Here is a 7,500-nt window from a genome sequence, read left to right as displayed (position 1 = left end):
GGGATAGGGTCAAGGGTTAGGGTTTTTGTTAGGCATAGTGTTGGGGTTAGAAGTAAGGGTTACTGTCAGTGTTAGGGTTGTAGGTAGGGTTACGGTTAGGGTTAGCGGTTTAGAATTAGGGTTAGGGATTAGGTGTCACAGTGATGACTAGGAGATAGGGTTAGAATTATGGGATAGCGGTTGTTCTCAGGAAATGGGTTATGCATTAACGTTAGGATAAGAGGTTAAAGTTAGGCGCACGGTGAGGTTTACGTGTTAAGGGGAGAAATAAGAACAGGGTTGGGTGTTATGTTCAGGGTTAGGGTTATCTGTTAAAGGTATTGTTTATGCTTAGCGCACGGGCCCTGTCTGCATTAGGCGGGCGGGGGGAGTTGAGGGGGCTGGGATTGTACCCGGGAACCCACTCTATCATACTCTGCGTATGGGCCCGTAGGTTTCATGCAGGACACAGTGGTAGAGCCTCCTTTCATGCATGGCATGGGAGAATTGCAGGCTTTCTAAACTCTAAGAAAGCAAGAAGTCTGAGAATTAGATTTAGGGTTAGGATTATGGTTAGGGTTAAGGATGAAGTTTAGTGTTAGGGTGAGGACTTAGGGTTAGAGCTTAGGGTTAGGGTAAAGGTTACTCTTAGGTTTAACGGTTACACTTTGGTTTAGGGTTGAGGTTTACGGTTAGGGTTAAGATGAGGGGTTAGGGTTTGGTACAGGGTTAGGGTTAAGTGTTAGGTTTAGTGTTGAAGATTAGGATAAGGGTTAGTATTAAAGGTTAGTGTGAGAGTTAACGCTTAGGGTTAAGGTTAAGGGTTAGGGTTTAGGGTTAGGTTTAGGGATAGGGTTAGTTTTAGTTAGTTTAGTGCTATGGTTTGTGTTAGAGGTTAGGGTTAGGTTTACTGGTCACGGTTAGGGTTACGTTTAGGGGTTAGCATTAGGGTTAGGGTTAAGGGATAGGATTAGGGATAAGTGTTGGGCTTAGGGTTAGGGTTTAGTGTTAGGGTTATCATTAAGGACTAGGGGTAGGTTCAGGCTTGAATGCCTGGGTGCGGGTAATGGTTAGGGTCAGGGTTAAGGTTCACGGATAGTGTTAGTGTTAAGGGTTACGGGTAGGTTTAGGGTTCAGGGTTAGAGTTAGCATTAGGGCTTAAGGTTAGGATTAGGCGGTAGGTTAGATTTAGGGTTAGATCTAGGCGTTAGGGTAAGGGCTAGCGTTAGGGTTAAGAGATAGGGTTAGGTTTAATGCTTAGGATTAGGGTTAGGGTTTGGGGTTAAAGTAAGTGTTAGGGGTTAGGTTTAAGGATGAAAGGTTACTGTTATTTTTAGCTGTAGTGTTAGGGTTACGGAAAAGGGATCCCATTAGCATTAAGGGTCTTCCTTACTGTAGGGTTAAGGGTTAGGCTTAGAGTTAAAGGTTAAGGTTAGGGTCAGTGTTAAGATTTAGGGTGAGGGTTAACGGTTAGGGTAAAGGTTAAGCGTTAGGGTTAGGGTTTAGTTATTAGGGTTTTTGGTTAGTGTTAGGGTTAGCGGTTAGGAGTTAGTGTTTTATGAAGGGGTATGGTTAGAATTAGGATTGGGGTTAGAGTTAGGGTGAGGTATAGGGGTTAGGTTTAGGGGTTAGTTTTAGGGTAAAAGGATAGGATTAGGGTTACGGGTTGGGCTTAGGTTTAGGGTTAAAGTTTACTGCTACGGTTAGGCATAGGGTTCAGGCTTAGCTTTAGGTGTTCTGCTTAGGGTTAGGTGTTAGGTTAGTGTCAGGGTTAGGTCTAGTCGTGAGGGCAAGGTTCAGGGTTATCTTTAAGAGCTAGGGTTAGGTTTAATGGTTAGGATTAGGATTAGGGTTAAGGGTTAGGGTAAGGCTTAGGTGTTAGGGTGAAGGGTTAGGGTTTTTGTTAGGCATAGCGTTGGGGTTAGAAGTAAGGGTTACTGTCAGTGTTAGGGTTGTAGGTAGGGTTACGGTTAGGGTTAGCGGTTTAGAATTAGGGTTAGGGATTAGGTGTCACAGTGATGACTAGGAGATGGGGTTAGAATTATAGGATAGGAGCTGTTCTCAGGAAATGGGTTATGCATTAACGTTAGGATAAGAGCTTAAAGTTAGGCGCACGGTGAGGTTTACGTGTTAAGGGGAGAAATAGGAACAGGGTTGGGTGTTATGTTCAGGGTTAGGGTTATCTGTTAAAGGTATTGTTTATGCTTAGCGCACGGGCCCTGTCTGCATTGGGCGGGCGGGGGGAGTTTAGGGGGCTGGGATTGTACCCGGGAACCCACTCTATCATACTCTGGGTATGGGCCCGTGGGTTTCATGCAGGACACAGTGGTAGAGCCTCCTTTCACGCATGGCATGGGAGGATTGCAGGCTTTCTAAACTCTAAGAAAGCAAGAAGTCTGAGAATTAGATTTAGGGTTAGGATTATGGTTAGGGTTAAGGATGAAGTTTAGTGTTAGGGTGAGGGCTTAGGGTTAGGGCTTAGGGTTAGGGTTAAAGGTTACTCTTAGGTTTAACGGTTACACTTTTTTTTAGGGTTGAGGTTTACGGTTAGGGTTAAGATGAGGGGTTAGGGTTTGGTACAGGGTTAGGGTTAAGTGTTAGGTTTAGGGTTGAAGATTAGGATTAGGGTTAGGATTAAAGGTTAGCGTGAGAGTTAACGCTTAGGGTTAAGCTTAAGAGTTAGGGGTTAGGGTTAGGTTTAGGGTTCGTTTTAGGGTTAGAGTTATGTGCTATGGTTTGTGTTAGAGGTTAGGGTTAGGTTTACTGGTCACGGTTAGGGTTACGTTTAGGGGTTAGCATTAGGGTTAGGGTTTAGGGACAGGATTAGGGTTAAGTGTTGGGAGTAGGTTGAGGGTTTAGTGTTAAGCTTATCATTAAGGATTAGGGGTAAGGTCAGGGTTAAATGCTTGGGTGAGGGTAATGGTTAGGGTCAGGGTTAAGGTTCACGGATAGGGTTAGTGTTAAGGGTTACGGGTAGGTTTAGGGTTCAGGGTTAGAGTTAGCATTAGGGCTTAAGGTTAGGATTAGGCGGTAGTTTCTATTTAGGGTTAGATCTACGCGTTTGGGTAAGGGCTAGCGTTAGGGTTCAGAGATAGGGTTAGGTTTTATGCTTAGGATTAGGGTTAGGGTTTGGGGTTAAAGTAAGTGTTAGGGGTTAGGTTTAAGGATGAAAGGTTACTGTTATTTTTAGCTGTAGTGTTAGGGTTACGGAAAAGGGATCCCATTAGCATTAAGGGTCTTCCTTACTGTAGGGTTAAGGGTTAGGCTTAGAGTTAAAGGTTAAGGTTAGGGTCAGTGTTAAGATTTAGGGTGAGGGTTAACGGTTAGGGTAAAGGTTAAGCGTTAGGGTTAGGGATTAGTGATTAGGGTTTTTGGTTAGTGTTAGGGTTAGCGGTTAGGAGTTAGTGTTTTATGAAGGGGTATGGTTAGAATTAGGATTGGGGTTAGAGTTAGGGTGAGGTATAGGGGTTAGGTTTAGGGGTTAGTTTTAGGGTAAAAGGATAGGATTAGTGTTACGGGTTGGGCTTAGCTTTAGGGTTAAAGTTTACTGCTAGGGTTAGGGATGGGCTTCAGGCTTAGCTTTAGGGGTTCTGCTTAGGGTTAGGTGTTAGGTTAGTGTCAGGGTTAGGTCTAGTCGTGAGGGCAAAGTTCAGGGTTATCTTTAAGAGCTAGGGTTAGGTTTAATGGTTAGGATTAGGATTAGGGTTAAGGGTTAGGGTAAGGCTTAGGGGTAGGGTGCAGGGTTAGGGTTTTTGTTAGGCATAGCGTTGGGGTTAGAAGTAAGGGTTACTGTCAGTGTTAAGGTTGTAGGTAGGGTTACGGTTAGGGTTAGCGGTTTAGAATTAGGGTTAGGGATTAGGTGTCACAGTGATGACTAGGAGATAGGGTTAGAATTATGGGATAGCGGTTGTTCTCAGGAAATGGGTTATGCATTAACGTTAGGATAAGAGGTTAAAATTAGGCGCACGGGGAGGTTTACGTGTTAAGGGGAGAAATAGGAACAGAGTTGGGTGTTATGTTCAGGGCTAGGGTTATCTTTTAAAGGTATTGTTTATGCTTAGCGCACAGGCCCTGTCTGCATTAGGCGGGCGGGGGGAGTTTAGGGGGCTGGGATTGTACCCGGGAACCCACTCTATCATACTCTGGGTATGGGCCCGTGGGTTTCATGCAGGACACAGTGGTAGAGCCTCCTTTCACCCATGGCATGGGAGGATGGCAGGCTTTCTAAACTCTAAGAAAGCAAGAAATGTGAGAATGAGATTTAGGGTTGGATTCTGGTTAGGTTTAAGGATGAAGTTTAGTGTTAGGGTGAGGGCTTATGGTGAGGGCTTAGGGTTAGGGTTAAAGGTTACTCTTAGGTTTAACGGTTACACTTTGGTTTAGGGTTGAGGTTTACGGTTAGGGTTAAGATGAGGGGTTAGGGTTTGGTACAGGGTTAGGGTTAAGTGTTAGGTTTAGGGTTGAAGATTAGGATTAGGGTTAGGATTAAAGGTTAGCGTGAGAGTTAACGCTTAGGGTTAAGCTTAAGAGTTAGGGGTTAGGGTTAGGTTTAGGGTTCGTTTTAGGGTTAGAGTTATGTGCTATGGTTTGTGTTAGAGGTTAGGGTTAGGTTTACTGGTCACGGTGAGGGTTACGTTTAGGGGTTAGCATTAGGGTTAGGGTTTAGGGACAGGATTAGGGTTAAGTGTTGGGAGTAGGTTGAGGGTTTAGTGTTAGGCTTATCATTAAGGATTAGGGGTAAGGTCAGGGTTAAATGCTTGGGTGAGGGTAATGGTTAGGGTCAGGGTTAAGGTTCACGGATAGGGTTAGTGTTAAGGGTTACGGGTAGGTTTAGGGTTCAGGGTTAGAGTTAGCATTAGGGCTTAAGGTTAGGATTAGGCAGTAGTTTCGATTTAGGGTTAGATCTACGCGTTTGGGTAAGGGCTAGCATTAGGGTTCAGAGATAGGGTTAGGTTTAATGCTTAGGATTAGGGTTAGGGTTTGGGGTTAAAGTAAGTGTTAGGGGTTAGGTTTAAGGATCAAAGGTTAGGGTTATTTTTAGCTGTAGTGTTAGGGTTAGGGATAAGGGATCCCATTAGCATTAAGGGTCTTCCTTACTGTAGGGTTAAGGGTTAGGCTTAGAGTTAAAGGTTAAGGTTAGGGTCAGTGTTAAGATTTAGGGTGAGGGTTAACGGTTAGGGTAAAGGTTAAGCGTTAGGGTTAGGGATTAGTGATTAGGGTTTTTGGTTAGTGTTAGGGTTAGCGGTTAGGAGTTAGTGTTTTATGAAGGGGTATGGTTAGAATTAGGATTGGGGTTAGAGTTAGGGTGAGGTATAGGGGTTAGGTTTAGGGGTTAGTTTTAGGGTAAAAGGATAGGATTAGGGTTACTGGTTGGGCTTAGGTTTAGGGTTAAAGTTTACTGCTAGGGTTAGGGATAGGGTTCAGGGTTAGCTTTAGGGGTTCTGGTTAGGGTTAGGTGTTAGGTTAGTGTCAGGGTTAGGTCTAGTCGTCAGGGTAAGGTTTAGGGTTAGCTTTAAGAGCTAGGGTTAGGTTTAATGGTTAGGATTAGGATTAGGGTTAAGGGTTAGGGTAAGGCTTAGGGGTTAGGGTGAAGGGTTAGGGTCAAGGGTTAGGGTTTTTGTTAGGCATAGCGTTGGGGTTAGAAGTAAGGGTTACTGTCAGTGTTAGGGTTGTAGGTAGGGTTACGGTTAGGGTTAGCGGTTTAGAATTAGGGTTAGGGATTAGGTGTCACAGTGATGACTAGGAGATAGGGTTAGAATTATGGGATAGCGGTTGTTCTCAGGAAATGGGTTATGCATTAACGTTAGGATAAGAGGTTAAAGTTAGGCGCACGGTGAGGTTTACGTGTTAAGGGGAGAAATAGGAACAGGGTTGGGTGTTATGTTCAGGGTTAGGGTTATCTGTTAAAGGTATTGTTTATGCTTAGCGCACGGGCCCTGTCTGCATTAGGCGGGCGGGGGGAGTTTAGGGGGCTGGGATTGTACCCGGGAACCCACTCTATCATACTCTGGGTATGGGCCCGTGGGTTTCATGCAGGACACAGTGGTAGAGCCTCCTTTCACCCATGGCATGGGAGGATGGCAGGCTTTCTAAACTCTAATAAAGCAAGAAGTGGGAGAATGAGATTTAGGGTTGGATTATGGTTAGGGTTAAGAATGAAGTTTAGTGTTAGGGTGAGGGCTTAGGCTTAGGTATTAGGGTTAGGGTTAAAGGTTACTCTTAGGTTTAACGGTTACACTTTGGTTTAGGGTTGAGGTTTACGATTAGGGTTAAGATGAGGGGTTAGGTTATGGTACAGGGTTAGGGTTAAGTGTTAGGTTTAGGGTTGAAGATTAGGATTAGGTTTAGGATTAAAGGTTAGCGTGAGAGTTAACGCTTAGGGTTAAGGTTAAGAGTTAGGGTTTAGGGTTAGGGTTAGGGATAGGGTTAGTTTTAGTTAGTTTAGTGCTATGGTTTGTGTTAGAGGTTAGGGTTAGGTTTACTGGTCACGGTTAGGGTTACGTTTAGGGGTTAGCATTAGGGTTAGGGTTAAGGGATAGGATTAGGGATAAGTGTTGGGCTTAGGGTTAGGGTTTAGTGTTAGGGTTATCATTAAGGATTAGGGGTAGGGTCAGGGTTAAATGCTTGGGTGCGGGTAATGGTTAGGGTCAGGGTTAAGGTTCACGGATAGGGTTAGTGTTAAGGGTTACGGGTAGGTTTAGGGTTCAGGGTTAGAGTTAGCATTAGGGCTTAAGGTTAGGATTAGGCGGTAGGTTAGATTTAGGGTTAGATCTAGGCGTTAGGGTAAGGGCTAGCGTTAGGGTTAAGAGATAGGGTTAGGTTTAATGCTTAGGATTAGGGTTAGGGTTTGGGGTTAAAGTAAGTGTTAGGGGTTAGGTTTAAGGATCTAAGGATAGGGTTATTTTTAGCTGTAGTGTTAGGGTTAGGGATAAGTGATCCCATTAGCATTAAGGGTCTTCCTTACTGTAGGGTTAAGGGTTAGGCTTAGAGTTAAAGGTTAAGGTTAGGGTCAGTGTTAAGATTTGGGGTGAGGGTTAACGGTTAGGGTAAAGGTTAAGCGTTAGGGTTAGGCATTAGTGATTAGGGTTTTTGGTTAGTGTTAGGGTTAGCGGTTAGGAGTTAGTGTTTTATGAAGGGGTATGGTTAGAATTAGGATTGGGGTTAGAGTTAGGGTGAGGTATAGGGGTTAGGTTTAGGGTAAAAGGATAGGATTAGGGTTACGGGTTGGGTTTAGGTTTAGGGTTAAAGTTTACTGCTAGGGTAAGGGATAGGGTTCAGGGTTAGCTTTAGGTGTTCTGGATAGGGTTAGGTGTTAGGTTAGTGTCAGGGTTAGGTCTAGTCGTCAGGGTAAGGTTTAGGGTTAGCTTTAAGAGCTAGGGTTAGGTTTAATGGTTAGGATTAGGATTAGGGTTAAGGGTTAGGGAAAGGCTTAGGGGTTAGGGTGAAGGGTTTGGGTCAAGGGTTAGGGTTTTTGTTAGGCATAGCGTTGGGGTTAGAAGTAAGGGTTACTGTCAGTGTTAG

Source organism: Eulemur rufifrons, unplaced genomic scaffold (assembly GCF_041146395.1).
Source record: "Eulemur rufifrons isolate Redbay unplaced genomic scaffold, OSU_ERuf_1 scaffold_44, whole genome shotgun sequence".
Lineage (NCBI taxonomy): Eukaryota > Metazoa > Chordata > Mammalia > Primates > Lemuridae > Eulemur > Eulemur rufifrons.
Note: the sequence above shows the minus strand (reverse complement) of the source record.